The sequence below is a fragment of the Puma concolor genome, chromosome A2, assembly GCF_028749965.1.
Source record: "Puma concolor isolate L17-30 chromosome A2, mPumCon1.1.hap2, whole genome shotgun sequence".
In the NCBI taxonomy this organism is placed as follows: Eukaryota; Metazoa; Chordata; class Mammalia; order Carnivora; family Felidae; genus Puma; species Puma concolor.
Genome location: NC_141668.1, coordinates 5,137,916 through 5,157,277, shown reverse-complemented (window position 1 = coordinate 5,157,277; position 19,362 = coordinate 5,137,916). Strand labels below are relative to the sequence as shown.

General features: G+C 38.6%; 1 protein-coding gene across 6 annotated transcripts in view; it reads right to left on the bottom strand.

Annotated features, from left to right (window-relative positions):
- Nucleotides 1-19,362, bottom strand: part of KMT2C (lysine methyltransferase 2C) — a 288,984-nt gene that overhangs the window by 208,757 nt on the left and 60,865 nt on the right. The window lies entirely within an intron of this gene.

The following is a 19,362-nucleotide window of genomic DNA, read 5'->3' as shown; positions in this document are numbered from 1 at the left end:
GAGAGAGAGGGAGACACAGAATCGGAAACAGGCTCCAGGCTCTGAGCCATCAGCCCAGAGCCCGACGCGGGGCTCGAACTCACGGACCGCGAGATCGTGACCTGGCTGAAGTCAGACGCTTAACCAACTGCGCCACCCAGGCGCCCCGAGAAGCGTATTTTTAAGATGCTTCCGTACATAAAAGTGATGCAGACCCTTGCAAACCACTCAAAAAAATAAATAAATTCTGTAAATGTTGAACATAATCTAATCACACACCTTACAAATGTGGTGCAACTTAATTTACAAAATTCACTTCAGTAAAGTAAAATAAACACAAGAGTCATGAAAAAGTGAGTCTTTGACTTAATGCAATTTAAAAAAATGCCTTTAAATTTTGTGAAGTCTCAGAAATTAAGGATAGAAATTAGTCCAAAAAAATCCACTTTTTTAACACATAAAATAAGAAAAACAAGAAATTATATATTTTTAAAACTTAGAAATTAACAGCAGTATTCAATTTCAGAGCTTTAAATTATTTAATTACTCAAAAAGTCACAAAACTATTTAAGATGAAAAACACTCAAAAGAGTAGAAAACAATAAAGGATTAATAATAAGAAAAAACTAAACAAAAGCTTTTTTTAAACAATAGAAAAATTAAAACAATAGAAAATAGAAAATTTAAATAGGAAATCTACTTTAATCTTTCTTTTAAATGATATTAATCAAAAACAATAAAAGAGATGTAACATGAGAATTTTTTTAAGGTAAAGCAATCAAAGTCTAAATGATTTTCGATATGAACTATTGCAAATTGTCAAAAGGTCACTCCTACCCACAAAAGACTTTAAAAGAAAACACTTGGAACCAAAATCCTAACAAATATATCTACAAACTATGGTTGGGGAAGAAAAAAAAAAAACAAACTAAGTAAAATAATAGTAAATATCACCAAAATGAAAGTATGACTTAATATTAGAAAAAAAGTATGATTTAATATTAGAAATTAGCTAATACAACAGATCAAGCAGCCAAAACAGCATCGTTTCAAACTTCATGAGGGAAGGGGAAAGAAACAGAACTAAGTAAGAAACCACATGGACTGGGTAAGAAGGTGACTGGGGCTAAAGGATTCCAAGGTTCATTTTAGGGCTCATGGAAAAAGGAAAAGGATATTTAGCTTTAGAATTTATTAAGTAGTTATGTTTAAATTTAAAAGAAAACTTTACAACAAAGGGGAAAGAAGAGATGAGGAACATTTGACCAAACCAAAATGGGCCAAAGGAAAAATAAAACAATATGTAATAGAAAATAAAGTAACAAGATAAAAATTAAATACAAATGTAAGTTTTCACAGTAAATGTAAGTGGCTTAAACTTGGCTGCCATTATTTAATAATAAAAAGATTAATTTACCAAGATACCTCAACAGAACTTCTCACATTTTATAAAGCAAACATTTACACATCAAAGAGAAACTGATAGATTCACAATCATTATGAAAAATGTTCACATCCCACTCTCAGAAATGGAGATGAAGTATAGCTAGAAACATCTTTAAACAATTACTCGGACAACATATTTAACAAGCATCATTAGATGATTCGATCAATCCTCCTGTGTCTGGCTCTGTTAAAATACAGGATACAGGGTTAAACAACAAAATCTCTGTCTTCACTAAACCACATTCTAGTGAGAAGAAATATGTTACTCTTCTAAACAAACAAACAAAAAATACATATAACATCAAGATAATATGAAGGAAAACTATAAAGCAAAAAATGAGGGACTAACTACAATTTTAATTAAGATAGAGGCGCCCGGACGCGCAATTAGCGTCCCACTTCTGCTCAGATAATGATCTTGCAGTTCGTGAGTTCAAGGCCCGAGTCGGGCTCTGTGCTGACAGCTCAGACCCTGGAGCTTGCTTGGGATTCTGTGTGTGTGTCTCTTTCTCTCTCTCTCTCTCTTTCTGCCCCTCCCCTGCTCACTCGCTCTCTCTCTCTCTCTCTCAAAAATAAACATTTAAAAATTTTTTAAAAAGAATTATAAAGATATTCATAAAATAAACTTTACAAAATAAAATTTTCTGTAAAGAGACAGCTCACTAGAGACCTGAGGTACAACAGGAAGCAAACCACGCAGATATCTGGAAAAAGAGCACTACAGTAGAAGGAAGAGGCAAATGCAAACCTACTGACATTAAGAGTATGTGAGGGTTGGAAGAAGAGCAAAAATACACTGTGGCTGGAACAGAGTAAGTGAGAAGCGCAGTAAGGAGATAGAAGGTCAAAGAATTTTCTTAATAAAAGGAAACTGCTTTTGTAGAAACCTATAGACAAATATAAGGACTATGTACAGAGACATTGGAAATTCTTGAAATTATCCCAACATAACTGCTACAATGGAATAGACAATAAGAAACTAGTTCAAGAGATACTATGGAGGCAGAATTTTAATCTTTCCTTTATGATTCCTCATGATTATGAATACTCATTGTTAAAGAAACTGAAACATGATGACTTAGCTGGTTTTGTCATTTAACCTTCCAAACCAGTGTTTTGCTCTGTTTTATGTTTCTTTCTCCACTTTCCTGATCATTGCTATTTTTTGTTTTCTGGCACAATTGGCTTTATTTCAAATTTGTTTTATCTAGAAGTGGGGGGGGGGGGTGTGGAGGGAGTGTGTGTGCATGCATGAGTGTGTGTGTGTGTGTGTGTGTGTGTGTGTGTGTGTGTGTGTGTGTGAGCTTTCTATATTGTGGTATTCCTCAAATAGAAATTTTTAATTTTTGCCTTGCTTTCTTTTCCTTACTTCTCTTAATTCTTGGTTTTGGCACCAATAAGGCATGCTTTTTACATTCACCAATCCATCACAATTCTTTTCCTTCTGTTCAATGGACCAACTTATCAACATTATGTAATTTTTAAATTTCCCATATTTCCTTTATATTTCTCTTTATTATTATTTTTTTTTTAATGTTTATTCAGTTTTGAAAAAGAGCAAGCAGGGGTGGGGCAGAGAGAGAGGGAAACACAGAATCGGAAGCAGGCTCCAGGCTCAGAGCTGTCAGCACAGAACCTGACTGGGGCTCCAACTCATGGACTATGAGATCATGACCTGAGCTGAAGTTGGACGCCCAACCCACTGAGCCACCGAGGCACCCCTCCTTTATGTTTTTCTATTGCTGCTCACTGGCTTCTGGTATGATTTTTCTGACTAATCAAATGCTAAATTTATTTTTTTCTGAATGCAAAAGATAATGGCCGTACTTTGTCAAAGCCGTATCACTGAAAAATAGATGCCTACATTTTATGTTTCCATATTGCTTTCAGATGTTCCCAGTTTTGGTTTTTAACAGAACTTTGAAGTCTAATTACATATGGTAACATAAAAGTTATTTATTTTAATTTTTCTTTGGCTTTTCTTCCCTCTTCTCTTTTTCTTTTGTATCTATTAGCCCTTTTATTGTAGTTTTGATTCACTCTGTTGCAAAGAAATTTGAAGTAAATAACAGCACTAAAGAAAAATTTCCACCAAAAATCCAATGTTCCATATTAATACTATGAATTAAAACTCATTTAAGTTCCTAAAATAATACAACAGACTTCTATTTAAAGCCACATGGGAGTAAGAAGGTTCAAATTACCCTCCAGCCATAAACAGCTAGAAAACCAGACAGACCATAGGAAACAACCATGACTAGACATTAAACAAAAGGGAGGGACAGAACTGTAATCCCTGGACAACAGGGAAGAAACAAGGTGAACCCTACTATCACAAAGCCTTTCTTTTCTTTTTTACTTTTCTAAAACTTTGTTTGTTTGTTTGTTTAATCTCACCCAATGTGGGGCTCAAACTCACAACTTTGAGATCAAGACTAACATGCTTTTCACACTGAGCCAGGCAGGCACCCCACATCACAAAGGCTTTCTGCATGGAGTTAATGTACAAACTACAGCACAGAGAGGGAAACTCAGAGACTGGCAATTTTGCGGAAATGGGGACACAGAAATCACCTGTTCTGGAGGCTAGAAATAGTGGAACAGAGTACACAAGAGGAAGGAGTTGTACAGGGAAAAAGATCCAGACATCTGCATAAGGGTACCCTTAAGTTTTTATCTGAATACCAATCTGTTTAAAAGTGGAGTAAAACCCCAAAAGGCTGAACATTAACAAGTTCCAAGGAAAGATGAGAGCACAGCTGCAACACAAGGCCCAGAGCTCCCAGAGCCAGGAATCAGTCGTATTCCCTCCAGCCAGAGTGCCAAGACCTCACTGACTATATTAACACATTCAAAACATGCCTTTAAAATTAGGGCTGGGGTGCCTGGGTGGCTCATCCGGTAAAGTGTCCAACTCTTGATCTCAGCTCAGGTCTTAATCTCAGGGTCCTGAGTTCAAGCCCCACATTGGGCTCTGCACGGAGCATGAAGCCTACTTAAAAATAAGTAACAAAAACAAACAAATAAAAGTAATGCTAAATGAAGCCTACAACACATTATCTTCTAGACCATCCCTAAAAGAGCTAACAAATAAGTCTCAATAATCAAAAATTTCCAAAACTAACTTTAAAACAAAGCTCAACATTTGTTTTACAACAAATCTAGCTCAACAACAACAACAAATAAAAACAATAGCAACAACAAAAATCACAAAGTATGGCATCCAATGAAAATGTACCAAGTATACAGAGAAGCAGGAAAATGTGAGTCTCAACCAGGAGAAAATATAAAAATAAAAACAGAAAACAATGGAGTTAATAGAAGGGACAACCACAGATATTAAATCAGCTATTATCAATATGCGTCATATGCTTAAGAATGAAATAGAAAATGAGGGGCCCTGGGGTGGCTCAGTGGGTTAAGCATCCCACTCTTGATATTAGCTCAGGTCGTAATTTCCCAGTCATGGGATGGAGCCCCATGCCAGGCTCTGCACTGAGCCTCGAGCCTGCTTGGGATTCTCTCTCTCCCTTTCTGCCCCTCTCCCCACCAAATAAATAAACATTTTATTAAAAAAGAATGTAAAAGATGGGGCCCTGGGTGGCTCAGTCAGTTGAACATCTGACTTCGGCTCAGTTCATGATCTCGTGGTTTGTGAGTTCAAGCCCCACATCAGGCTCTGTGCTGACAGCTCGGAGCCTGGAGCCTGCTTTGGATTCTGTGTCTCCCTCGCTCTCTGCCCTCCGCGCCCCCCCCCCCCCCCGCTTACGCTCTGTCTCTCTAAAATGAATAAATGCTAAATAAATAAATAAATGTATGTATGTATGTATGTAAAGGAAAATGAATGAGAAAAATGACAGTAAAAAAAATTTTTTAATGGAATTCACAGAGGTAACATCAAAAACTAACAAAATTTTCACTTTGAATAATTAACATCTGATCAGAAATGGCAAAAGAAAAGATGAATGACCTTAAAGATACAGCAAACAATACCTACCCAAAGTAAAAGATGAAATGAAAAAAGACAAACAGCTACAGGGCCCTGTGGGGCAATAGCAACCAATCTAACATGTGAGGTTGGGAGTGGGAAGGGAATAAGAATATGTATTTGGTGAAATACTAGCTGTAAATCTTGCAAACTAAGGAACTGTAAATCCACAGATCCAAGAACCACAATAAAATGGCAAACCACACACACACACACACACACACTGTAAGACACTTTATAGAAACTTGCTGAAACCGAGAAATAAAAGAAAAATCTTAAAAAGCAGCCTAAGACATATTACTTAGAGTAAGAAAAACAAGAGTGACTACAAATTTCTCATCTGAAATTATGTAAGCCAGAAGACAGTGAAACAACATAATTAAAGGGGTTGGAGAAACATTAAGGAAAAAAAAACTAATAAACCTTGAACAAAACATGTAGCAAAGAGCATCCTTCAAAACTAAAAGTAACATAAAAAGTCAGATGCTTAACTGACTGAGCCACCCTGGAGCCCTGTTAAAGAAATCTTCAGACAAAAGGAAAATGATAATAAAATCCTGGATCAGGGAGCTTGGCTGGCTCAGTCAGTTGAGTATCCGACTTTGGCTCAGGTCATGATCTCACAGCTCATGAGTTCGAGCCCCACATGGGGCTCTGGGCTGACAGCTCGGAGCCTGGAGCCTGCTTCCGATTCTGTGTGTCCCTCTCACTTTTCCCCTTACCCACTCATGTTCTGTCTCTCTCTCTCTCTCCCTCTCATAAGTATAACTAAACATTAAAAAATATAATAAAAAAAAAAAAAACCTGGATCAAGATATCTGTATGCAAAACAATAAAAAGTGATGGAAATGCTAAGTATGTGAATATATAAAAGATATTTTCCGGGGCGCCTGGGTGGCGCAGTCGGTTGGGCGTCCGACTTCAGCCAGGTCACGATCTCGCGGTCCGTGAGTTCGAGCCCCGCGTCGGGCTCTGGGCTGATGGCTCGGAGCCTGGAGCCTGTTTCTGATTCTGTGTCTCCCTCTCTCTCTGACCCTCCCCCGTTCATGCTCTGTCTCTCTCTGTCCCAAAAATAAATAAACGTTGAAAGATATTTTCCTCATTTTTAATCTTTTTAAAAGTTAATTGTTTAAAGCAAAAATTAAAATTTATTGTGGGGTTCATAATACATCTAAAATCAAACAGTTTGGCAACAATATTTCAAAACCTAGGAGGGCAAAACTGAAAATATACTGGTACACAGTCTTATACTGCATCTGCAGTGATAAAATGTTACCTGAAGGCAGATGCTGATAAGTTAAAAATGTATAATGTAAACTCTAGAGCAACTCCTCTATGAAAACACACAGATGCACAGCTTGTTAGTCAAAGAGATAGAATAGAATCCTCTAAAAAAAAAAGGGTCATGAGGGGCGCCTGGGTGGAGCAGTCGGTTAAGCGTCCGACTTCAGCCAGGTCACAATCTCACGGTCCGGGAGTTCGAGCCCCGTGTCAGGCTCTGGGCTGATGGCTCGGAGCCTGGAGCCTGTTTCCGATTCTGTGTCTCCCTCTCTCTCTGCCCCTCCCCCGTTCATGCTCTGTCTCTCTCAGTCCCAAAAATAAATAAACGTTGAAAAAAAAATTTTTTTTTAAATAAATAAATAAATAAAAATTAAAAAAAGGGTCATGATCTCATGGTTTGTGGGTTCGAGCCCCGTATCAGGCTCTGTGCTGACAGCTCAAACCCTGGAGCCTGCTTCAGATTCTGTGTCTGCATCGCTCTCTGCCCTTCCCCCGCTCATGCACATGTGCTCTCTCTTTCTCTCCCTCTCAAGAATAAACAAACATTTGTTTAAGAAGTTTTTTAAAAAAGTTAAAACTAGAACTACTCTATGATCCAGGAATCACATTACTGGGTATTTATACCTCCCAAAATACAAAACACTACTTTTAAGAAATACATGCACCCTTACATTTATTGCATTATTTACAACAGTCAAACTACAAAAGCAGCCCAAGTGTCCATCAATAGATGAAAGGATAAAGAAGATGTGGTGTATATAAATAATGGAATACTACTCGGGCATAAAAAAGAATGTAATCTTTGCCATTTGCAACAACATGGATAGAGGTAGAGAATATAACGCTAAGTAAAATAACTCAGAGAAAGATAAATCCCATATGATTTCAAGCATATGTGGAATTTAAGAAACAAAACCAATGAACAAAGAAAACAAAGAGACAAACCAAGAAAAAGACTCTTAACTATAGAGAGCAAACTGATGGTTACCAGAAGGGAGATGGATGGGAGGGATGGCCAAAATAGGTGATGAGGATTAAAGAGTACACTTATGATGAAAAAAATTAAGTTAAAACGCAGAAATTATCAGTTTAAATTTAAAAAGCAGTCTATAATGTCTAAGACACATACTTTAACTATTAAAGATACTTACAGGATAAAAGAACAAAGAGACACAAAGATATAATGTGACAATACTAATCAAAAGAAAGCTATGACTATATTATTAAAAAAGCATACTTCAGGAGCGCCTGGGTGGCTCAGTCGGTTAAACATGTGACTTCGGCTCAGGTCATGATCTCAGGGTCCATGAGTTCAAGCCCCATGTCGGGCTCTGTGCAGACAGCTCAGAGCCTGGAGCCTCCTTGAGATTCTTTGTCTCCCTCTCTCTCTGCCCCTCCCCTGCTCATGCTCATGCTCTGTCTCTCTCTTTCTCAAAAAATAAACATTAAAAAAAATTTTTTATGCAACTACATGGATGGAACTGGAAGGCATCATGCTAAGCCAAATTCATCAGAGAAAGACAAATATCATATGACTTCACTGATATGAGGAATTTAAGATACAAAACGGATGAACATAAGGGAAGGGAAGCAAAAATAATATAAAAACAGGGAAGGGGACAAAACATAAAAGACTTAAATATAGAGAACAGAGGGTTGCTGGAGGGGTTTTGGGAGGGGGGATGGTCTAAATAGGTAAAGGACATTAAAGAAACTACTCCTGAAATCATTGTTGCACCATCTGCTAACTAACTTAGATGTAAATTAAACAAATTTTAAAAAATAGAAAATGATGAATCACTAAATTCTACTCCTGAAACCCATATTATGTTAACTAACTAGAATTTAAATAAAAACTTGAAATACACACACACACATTTTTTTAAAGCATACTTCAAACACGGAATATTGTAAGAACTAGCAGTGGACATTACATAACGATAAAAGTGTCAATTCATCAAGGAGACAATAATCCTGAAATGCACCCACCCAATGCTTCAAAATTCACAACTGAAAATAGAAATATTTAGATACACAATTATATTTATATACTTGTTTACAACACTGCTCAATAATTGATATATGTAGACATAAAACTCAATAAAGACACAAAATACTTAAAGGTACTATCAACCAAGTAGGTCTAAATTGACCATTCTAGAACACTCGACTTAATAACAACAGAATATACCTTCTCTTTTCAAGCACACAACCCCAGAATAAGCCAAATTGTAGGCCTTAACACAAAGTTCAACAAATTTTAAAAGACTGAAATTATATCAAACACGTTCTAGGGTTACAGTGGAACTAAACTGAAAACAAAAAAGATTATAAGCAATATCCTCAAATATCTGATAACACACACACACACACACACACACACACACAAATTCTAAATAACCCACTAGTCAAGAAGGAAATGATAAGGAAATTTGAAAACAGCTTGAACTAAATGAAAATGAAAATACAGCATTTTGAAATTGTAAGATTCAGGTAAGTAGTGAAAAAATGGAAATTCAGTTATAGCAGAAAATAAGAAAGATCTCAACTCTAATAATAAAAGAAGCCTCTCCTTTAAGAATCTAGAAAAGGAAAAAAATAATAATAATAATAAATAAAAAATAAAGAAAGAAACTAGAAATGGAACATCAAATCAAAATTATAATAAGAAATAACAGTCAAGGGGTGCCTGGGTGGCTCATTCAGTTAAGCGTCCGACTTCAGCTCAGGTCATGATCTCACACTCCGTTGAGTTCGAGCCCCACTTCGGGCTCTGTGCTGACAGCTCAGAGCCTGGAGCCTGTGAGCTGGAGTCTGGAGCTTCAGATTCTGTGTCTCCCCCCTCTCTGCCCCTCCCCTGCTCATGCCCTGTCTCTGTCTCAAAAATAAATAAAAACATTAAAAAAGACAAAAAAAGAAATAACAGTCAAAATCAGTGACATAAAAACACAATAAGAGAATTTTTAAAAATCAATGAAACCTAAAGATGGTTCTTTGAAAAAATTAATAGATGACCTTCCAGAAAAAAATGACAGCAAAGAGAGATAAATACATAAACTACCAACAGAAAAATTAAAAACAGGGGTCATCACTAGAAAAATACCCATTAAAAAGAAAATGAGGAAATATTATAAATAATTCAACAACTTAGATGAAATGATCACAATCCAAATTACCGAAAACAGACTCAAGACGAGAAAGAAAATTTGATTAACCCAATGCCTATTTTTAAAAATAAGTTTATAAGTATAAACCTTCCCACAGAAATTCCAATCCCAGGTATCTTTATTGACAAATCTAGCAAAGGTTTGAGAAACAGTACTAATCCTACACTATCTCCAGGAAATAATGAAGGAAGGAACACTTCCCAACTCATTCTATGAGATTGGCATGACAATGACAGCAAAATCAAAGATATTATATAAAGCCAATATCCATATAAAGACCTGTTCCATAAGGAAAAATTAAAAAAGACACAACATTCCACTATCCATTTTTTACATATATTATGCCTGTCCTACCAACTCAAAGATAATACAAGAAAATAAAACTATAGCCTGTTTTTTCACTTTAAAAACGTAAAAATCACAAACAGAAGATAATCAAGGGGCTCCAGTTCTATGGAGGAATATATGCCAAACTTTTACTGCCACTGAATGGAACCATAACACATGGAACAATTATTTGAGTTTCCTTAAAAATACAGAACAGCTGGGAGTGCCTGGGTGGCTCAGTCAGCTAAGGGTCTGACTTCAGCTCTCGTCAAGATTTCATGATTCATGGGTCTGGGCTCTGCATCAGGCTCCTCACTGTTAGTGCTTAGGATTCTCTCTCTCTTCCTCTCTCTCTCTCTCTCTCCCCCCCCCCCCCACTCGTACTTTTTCTCTCTCTCTCTCAAAATAAATAAATAAACAACATCAATAACAAAAAAACACAGAATAGCAGGATGATCGGGGACAGACACCAGAATTCAAAGTACTGCCAATGTCACCGAGTTGACTATTTTACCTCTCCAGTATCCCCTGGCCTGAACTCAACAGTCTAACACCCAGGAACGATTGCCGAGATTCAGGAAGAGAGAGCCTGACTGAGCTGACCCACAATCTGCCCACGTGTGGACCTGATCCTATAAAGTATAACAAAGACTTCCAGGACTGAGCTGACAGATACCTGGCCAGGTTGCAGGCTGCCCACTTGGTACTGCACACAGAGTACAGATACTAACAGCACTGCAAAGGCTTTGAAAACTAAACTAAACTTACCACAGCCCAAAAAAGGCTCATTGAAACCTGTATCCTTACATACCCAGGCCAAGGGCCTGCCAAATCAAAAATCTCAACATTTCTCCATAAGATGGTGGTAAAACCCACATTCTTGTAACAAAAGAGCTAAAATGTTCAGAAAACAATCCAAAATTACTTGATACACAAAGAACTACAAAAATGTCAAATCATATGAGAAAATACAATGAAAATAGGCCAATGACAAAATGACACAGAGGATGGAATTATTCGACGCGCACTTTAAGGTAGCTATCATAAAATATTCAAATGAACAATTTTGAAAATTCCTAAGAAAAAAATTAAAACAGAATATATCTGCTATAGAAGATATACAGAAGAACCAAGTGGAAATTTTAGACATAAAAATTACCAAAACCAAAATAAATAATTATTATTAGAAAAAAATAATAAATGATAGGTCTAAGTTGAAACCAATTAAGAATTACACTAAATGTAAGTGAACTAAATCAATGAAAATACAGAGATTGTCAGAATCAATTAAAACAACATGACCCAGGGCACCTGGTTAAGTGCGGCTCAGTTGGTTAAGTGTCCAACTCTTGATTTTGGCTGAGGTCATGATCTCACAAGTGTGAGATCGAGCCCCATGTCAGGCTCCATGCTGGGCGTAGAGCCTGGTTAAGATTCTCTCCCCCCCCCCAACTCTGCCCCTCCACTTCTCATTCCCCTACCCCCCCAAAATAAAATTTTTTAAATGTTTAACAAAAAAAGACCCAACTATATGCTATCTACTTGAAAGTCAGTCCAAATATGACATATTTAAGGAAACAAATATATCATGCAACACTAATCAAAATTGAGGAGTGGCTATTCTAATATCATACAAAGCAAACTACAAAACAAAATAACAAAAAATTACCAATGTGTCAACTATACTCAAATTTAAAAAAATAATTTTTTAGGGGCACCTGCGTGGCTCAGTCGGTTAAGTGTCTGACTTCGGCTCAGGTCGTGATCTCGAGGTTCGTGGATTTGAGCCCCGTGTCAGGCTCTATGCTGACAGCTCGGAGCCTGGAGCCCGCTTCGGATTCTGTGTCTCCCTCGCTCTCTGCCCCTCCCCCACTCACATTCTTTCTTTACTTCAAAAATAAACATTAAAAAAATTTTTTAAACAAAAATAAATTTTTTAGATACCAGGGACAAAGAGGGACATTACATACTAATAAAAGGGTCAATTCATCTACAACACATAGTTGTATATGAACCTAACAACAGAATTTACTTCAAAACACATAAAGGAAAAAAAATAAAGAACTACTGGGGCACCTGGCTGGCTCAGCTGGTAGAGCATGTGCCTCTTGATCTCTGGGTCATGAGTTCTAGCTGCATGTTGGGGGTAGAGCTTGCTTACACACACACATACACACACACACACACACACACACACACACACACACACACACACCACTATTCTCACTGAATCCTCTTTACTATCCTGTTGAAATAGGTATTACTGTTCCCATTTTACAGATAAGCAAATTCAAACTAAGAAAGCTTAAATAAGTTACTCAAAGTGACAGAACCGGCTAGAGCTAAACTGCAGTGAGAGTGACATACTGAGGAGATCCATGAACTCCTGCTGAGGTCTATGAAGCTACTGGTTCCTCCAAAACTTCAATTAAAAACAATCTGTTGGAAGTGGGGTGGCTAGCTACCTAGGGCCAGTGCCCTATATTTACTACCAAAAACCACGGCTTTGAATCAGAATTCCACTACTCAGGCTCTCGCATATCGAATGAGCAAGGGAAAAACCTTATAAGCTCGGAGTCCACCTCTCTCTAAGTGTTTTAGGATTTCACTGTGCTGGCCGGAGACACATTAACCCACACACGCTCAACAAACGAGAAGTTAAAAGCAGGGACCTGAACAGATCGTTGTACACCCATGTTCACAGCGGTATTATTCCTTCTAGAACCTCACTCCAATAACTCTTCAACCTTAAAGGATCTGCCAGTTCATCGACCTTACCAGCTTCTCATTTTCCAACTTAGAGGCAGCTGTAATGTAGCAGTTACAAAGCATGGACTCTGGAGCTTGGCTGCCTGGATTAAAAAGCTAATTATCAGCTATATGACCCTGTGCAAGCTGCTTAAAATCTGTGCCTCAATTTCCTCATCCTTAAAATGGAAGTAATAGCACTACCCCCACAGGATTACTTTGAGGATTAAATGTAAAGCACTTACAGGGGAATGGGCAAAATGGGAGAAGGGGATTAAGAGGTACAAACTTCCAGTTAAAAAACAAATAAGTCACAGAGATGAAAAGTACAGCACAGGAAATAGAGTCAATAATATTGAAATAACACCGCACAGTGACAGTAACGACAATTACGGTGGTGAGCACTGCATTAACGTGTAGAACTGTTGAATCACTACACTGTGCACTCATCACTGTAACCCTCTCCTGTTCCCCTTGTCTTTATTACCTCCTTCTCCATCTTGGATCCCATGTCAGTAATTATAATCACTGTTACATACAGCCTCAATGATTTCTGCTTCCATTTCATTCCATTATATTTGCCTGGCAAAACATCAATCCTGACTAAATATAACCCTGCCCTTACTCTGGCCCTGAATTCAAGCTGAGGAACAAAGACAGACACAACTGAGGCTACTGATTTAGCTTTGTAGCTCTAACCCCACACCTCAAGCAGCCACTCACTGCCCAGCAATCTTTCCACTTTGGTCAGTTTACTCTCAATGACCTTACAGAACTGTCTCAATTCCTTTCTGTCCTCACTTAAGAAGACACTCTCCATTTCTTGACCCTTCAGTTGATAGAATTTGTTTGTTACTTCAGTGGGAAAACAGAGGTAGTCAGAAGAGAGTTTCCATATTGTCCTCTTAGCAAATCCTCCAATTTTCCTGAATTCTTTCGCATATCCCCTACCTTCTCTATCTATGCTCCTAGCTAACACCAATCCCTCTACATGTGTTCTGGATCACATCCTCATTCCTTTTCATGAACTTTCCATCTATAGCTACTCTCTTCCTCTTCTGCTTTATCAGTTTTTACTACTCTGAAAATGAGTCCCATCAATATACAGGGTTACTGCAATAACAATGGTCTTCCAAAAAAAGAAAAGCCTCTCAGGACTACACATCCTCTCCTACCTACCGTTCCATCTTTACAGCAAAAGTCCTTGGGAAAAGTTCTGTATCCTGTTTTCCACTCCAGGGTCATGCCTTTCCAACTGAGCGTCCCTTCTCCACATTCCCCTGAACTATCTGTAATCAGGGTCACTAATGAACACAGTGACCATACAACTGGGTTTGCCCAGACAGTACCAGTTTAGGTCTGTCCTGTGGCATAACGACTGTGCTCCCGTCACATTCAAAGATGTCTTGGTTTGGCCAATAAGTTATCTGAGGACTCTACCAAGGACTTCCAGCTTGCCAACTGCAATGGGCAATTCTCAATCTGTCAGATGCTCCCACGAGTGAACATTCTCTCCTCAGGGTCGCGGACAAAACACTCCCCTGATTGTTCTACCACACTGGCTGCTCCTTCTCACTTTCTTTTCTGGTTCTTCTAACTAGGAATACCAGAGTGTCCAGGGCTCAGGCATTTCGTCTCTTCTCTATATACAGTAGACGCATGCCCTCGGTAGTTTCACCCAGTCCCTTTACACAGCTAATAGCCCCCAAATTACTCCATCCCTACCTCTCCACTGAAACTCAGCTCACATTTAACGGTCTACTCAACATCCTCACTTGGAGTCAAACAAGCACCTCAGAGTTGACATGTACAAAACCAAATGTGACACCACGGCCCAGATCCGAAATCCGGTCTCTTCCCAGGGTTTGCCGCCTCACCACTCGGCCTCGTAGCAACAGCCCCATGGCTCCAGATCATCCTCTCACACCCCGCCTGCCGGATGGCAAAGCGGTCAGCCCCGCCTTCAGCACACAGCCCAAATGTAAAACTTCTCACAGGACACTGCTGAGAGCCTAAAGTCATCACCGTTTGTTCCTGTCTAACTGGGCATTACACAATTAACCTTTATTGAGCATTTACTGTGTAAGACGCACCACTCTATTCCCATCTCTATTCTATGCACGAATCATATGAGGCTCAGAGAAGACAAGGAATAAGCCCAAATCCGGCAGGCCAAGTTCCACAGCCGACATTCTTAACCACCGGCCTCGCTGCAGTTAATGGCCTCCCCGTTTTCTGAGTGGCCTACAGGCTCTCCAGACAATTCTGAGTGAGCTTTTTAAACCTTAAGTCAAATCAGATCACTCTCTTCCTCTCAACCCTCCAATGGTTTCTCATCATACCTAGAATAAAACCCAAAGCCCGTATGTCCTACGAGGCCTTACGTGATGTGCCTGTCCTTGCCACCTCACAGACGAACATTCTCCTCCATAAATGTCATCCTGCGATACTGGCCACCTTGCTTTTTCATGAACTCACCAAAGAGGTTCCACTTCAGGGCCTTTGCATTTATAGATTCCTCCGCATAGAACACTTTTCTCCCAGATACTCACATAGTATTCTTCCATCAATCAGGATTCCACTGAAATGTCACATTCTCAGAGAGGACTGTCCTTCCTAGCAAATCCACAGAATAGGGCCTGTCACTCGCCGTTCATTTCCCTGCTTCATTCTTGTTCATGACCCATATTACACTTACTTGTCATTTTATTAATCTGTGCCTTAAACTAGAATATAACCTCCATAAGGGCCGGGCATCTGCTCCGGTCACTACAGCTCTCTTAACCCGAGAGCACCAGCCAGAGCTCGGGCACTCAGAACACGCTTTGCCGAATAACGACTTAGGTTCTGCAGCTCAAGAGGAAAATAAGGATTTAATAACTAAAACTGAGACAACTACCCAAGCATTCTGAATAGGCAAGGTATAGTTCTGTTTCCTGCTGAACAGAAAAGTTTCAGAGGGAGTCAAACTTTAAAAGAAAGCTGTGTAACATAATCCTGAACGTTGTTGTCGTTAAGGTAAATAAAAAGAAAATAAGTTTTAATACTACTCAGGAATAGACAAAACTGTCATTGTTGGCAGATAACATCGCCAGCATCTGCTTAGAAAATACAAGCTACAAACAAAAATCAGACTGAGACCTATAAATACCGAGAACAAACTGCCGGTTGCCAGAGGGGAGGCAGATGAAGAGATGGGCCCAATAGGTGCAGGGGACAGAGAGACACAGCCTCCAGTCATGGAAGGAGTAAGTCACAGGAATGAAAGGCACAGCCTAAGGAGTACAGCCAACGATACTATAATAGCAATAGCACCGGACAGACAGTAGCCACACACTTGTGGTGAACACAGCATATAACGCATAAACTTGTTGACTCACTAAGTTGTAATCTAACATTGTGTGTCAACTATACTAAAAAAGACAGACAGACAGAGCAGGGGCGGGGGCATACAAGTTAATCAACCGAGAAGCTAAGCATTCTAGAAGACTGTCAGATCGATACAGAACATATAAACACCAATAACCTTCCTACACATCATGCTGAACGAACAGCAGCAATAATCAAGTCAAATGCAAACAACTGACTTGAAAACAGATGCAACAATAATCAATTTCTGAGAATAATCTTAATGAGAAAGAGTGTAACTTTACTCAAGAACATAAAAGAACCAAGCAGAGAGAGAAACAAACCTAACAGAAAAAGAGGCAGTAGAAACAAGCAATTCAGAGAAAAAATGAAAGGACCTATGAAATAGGACAGTGTTCAATCTCTGACCAAGTAATCAGAGAAATCATACGATGAAATGAGAAACGAGAAGCACTGATAATATTCAATCAGAGTGGGAACAGAGGAGAGACAAGACTCACACACATCAGCTGGCAAGGATGTAAGTGCAACAGCATATACTGGAAGACAATTTAACAATATCTATCAAAATATAAAACATGAACACCATTTCACACCTAGAAATCCATATTACCTCATGTGCATACACTGAGAAAGACGGTTGGCACAGATACACATAAGGATGTTCACTCTAGTACAAACAGCATGAAAGCTGATCAAAGGGAACAAAGTATGCTCTATCCATTCAATGGTTTTCCATCCCTAAACGGTCATTAAGAACAATGAGAACGATCTATTTGTACTAATTTAGAAAGATCTCTAAGACAGAGTCAGTCTCATGAGAAAAAGTACATTACAGAATAATACAATTCCATGAGTGGTTTATAAATGTATACAAATGTATAAACATGCATATGTTTTATAACTACATTAGTATGTGCATGCACATAGAAATACACAGCAAAATATCTAGGACACGCACCTGGTAACAATAATTTCCTCTGGAGGTATGGAGTAAAACTGGAGGCCAAGGAAGAAGGGCCTTTCATTTTTTCTCTTCAAGAGTTTTTACAAAGAGCATACACTTATCTGTATCTTAATAAATGGGGGTGGAATTAAAAGATGAGCTTTTTCCTTAGGAACCACTGCGAAAGCGTTTTATTTCTTTATGCTCTAGTAGTTAAGGGGTCATTTCTTCTCCCACTCTAAACAAACAGCAAACCTCCCAAAATCAGACCGCTAGTGCATCTGATACTTCTTACAAGGCATCGTATGCAAAAATAAATGAACAGTTTATGGTGTTTGGGTTGTTCATAATAATAATTAAAAATGCCTCTGTGACCAAAGCCTACAGCCTAATTTTCAACCTCTAATACTTCCAATCATTCCTGAGTCCATATAATGCCAAAACTACCTGGAAACTGAAAATACATGCCCGTTATTATTTGGATTTAAGATGCAAAAAAATCCTTGTGACTGTTTTGTTCAATAAACTTACTTATATCTATGTAGGAGTATATGCATATACACACAATAAAAATCAAGTCACAGCATTACCATTCTATAGTGAAAGTATAATTTGACCTTTATGCCACCTAAAATATGTCACTTATGGGATATTAAATAGCTTTTCTTAAAAATATTATGAATACACTAATTTTTTTTATTTATTTATTTTGAGAGAGACAGAGAGAGTGCAAGCGGGAGAGGGGCAGAGAGAGAGAATCCCAAGCAGGCTCTGCACTGCCAACATAGAGCCCGATGCAGGGCTCGATGTCATGAAACCATGGGGGTCATGACCTGAGATGAAATCAAGAGTCAGATGCTTACTTAACTGCCTGAGTCACCCAGGTGTTCTCAATAGGAAAACAAAGATATTCAATATGGGGCACCTGGGTGGCTCAGTCGGTTAAGCGTCCGACTTCCACTCGGGTCATGATCTTGCAGCTCGTGGGTTCGAGCCCCGCGTCGGGCTCTATGCTGACAGCTCGGAGCCTGGAGCTGCTTCGGATTCTGTGTCTCCCCCTCTCTCTACACACCCCCCCCCCCCCCGCTCGCAGTCTGTCTCTTTCTCTCAAAAATAAACATTAAAAAAAAAAGAAAGAAAAACAAAGAATATGACCAGCAATTGGAAAAGAGAACACATGAGACATTGGACCTCACAATTTTAAGAATGAAAATTCAAGCAAGGAGATATCATTTTATATATCAAATTAGCAAAGAATGACAACACCCGCAGTGGGCAGGTCACAGAAAAAGACATTATTAGGAGTATAAATTGGACAATCACACCAAAAGTAACCTAAATAAATAGAATACTGCTCTTACTTAGTCTCTTGTGTCAAAAAGGTTTTAGAAAAAAATCTTCTGGTAACGATAAAGACTAAAACACTATACAAGTAACTGTCAGGGCAAATTTATGTAGCAAAAGGGGCATTACGGCTGAAGCAAAGAAGAATCAAGAGGAACCATATTTGCATTAGTCAGCAATCATCACAGCAGCTCAAATGGGCATAATCAGTTCAACTGGCATCATCCTTCCTACACGATCAATGTGAATCTTACAGCAGGTGTACTGAGAGCTGATAATTACAGACAACAGTGTCTACACACGTGAGTGTTTTAGCTAGGTTTAAGTTTCACAAAGACTAGAACATTTGGAGTGAAGGGGAAATATATGTCATAATTGTCATAAGTAAAAATAAAACTTCCCGGACCGCCTGGGTGGCTGAGTCAGATAAGCGTCTGACTTCAGCTCGGGTCACAATCTTGCGGTCCGTGAGTTCGAGCCCTGCGTCAGGCTCTGTGCTGACAGCCTGGAGCCTGCTTCGGATTCTGTGTGTGTCTCTCTCTGCCCCTCCTCTGCTCAATCTCTCTCTCTTCTGTCTCTCAAAAAATAAACAATAAATTAAAAAAAAAAAAAAAGAAGTAAAAATAAAACCTCCCAAGAAATATCTAAAAGATAATCATTTTTTGTTCTTGTTTTATTTTACCACTTTACAATGAAAGAGTTTACAGTAATATACATAAAACTTTCCAAATACAGACACTTGTGAAGTTTGAGCATTTAAGAATGAC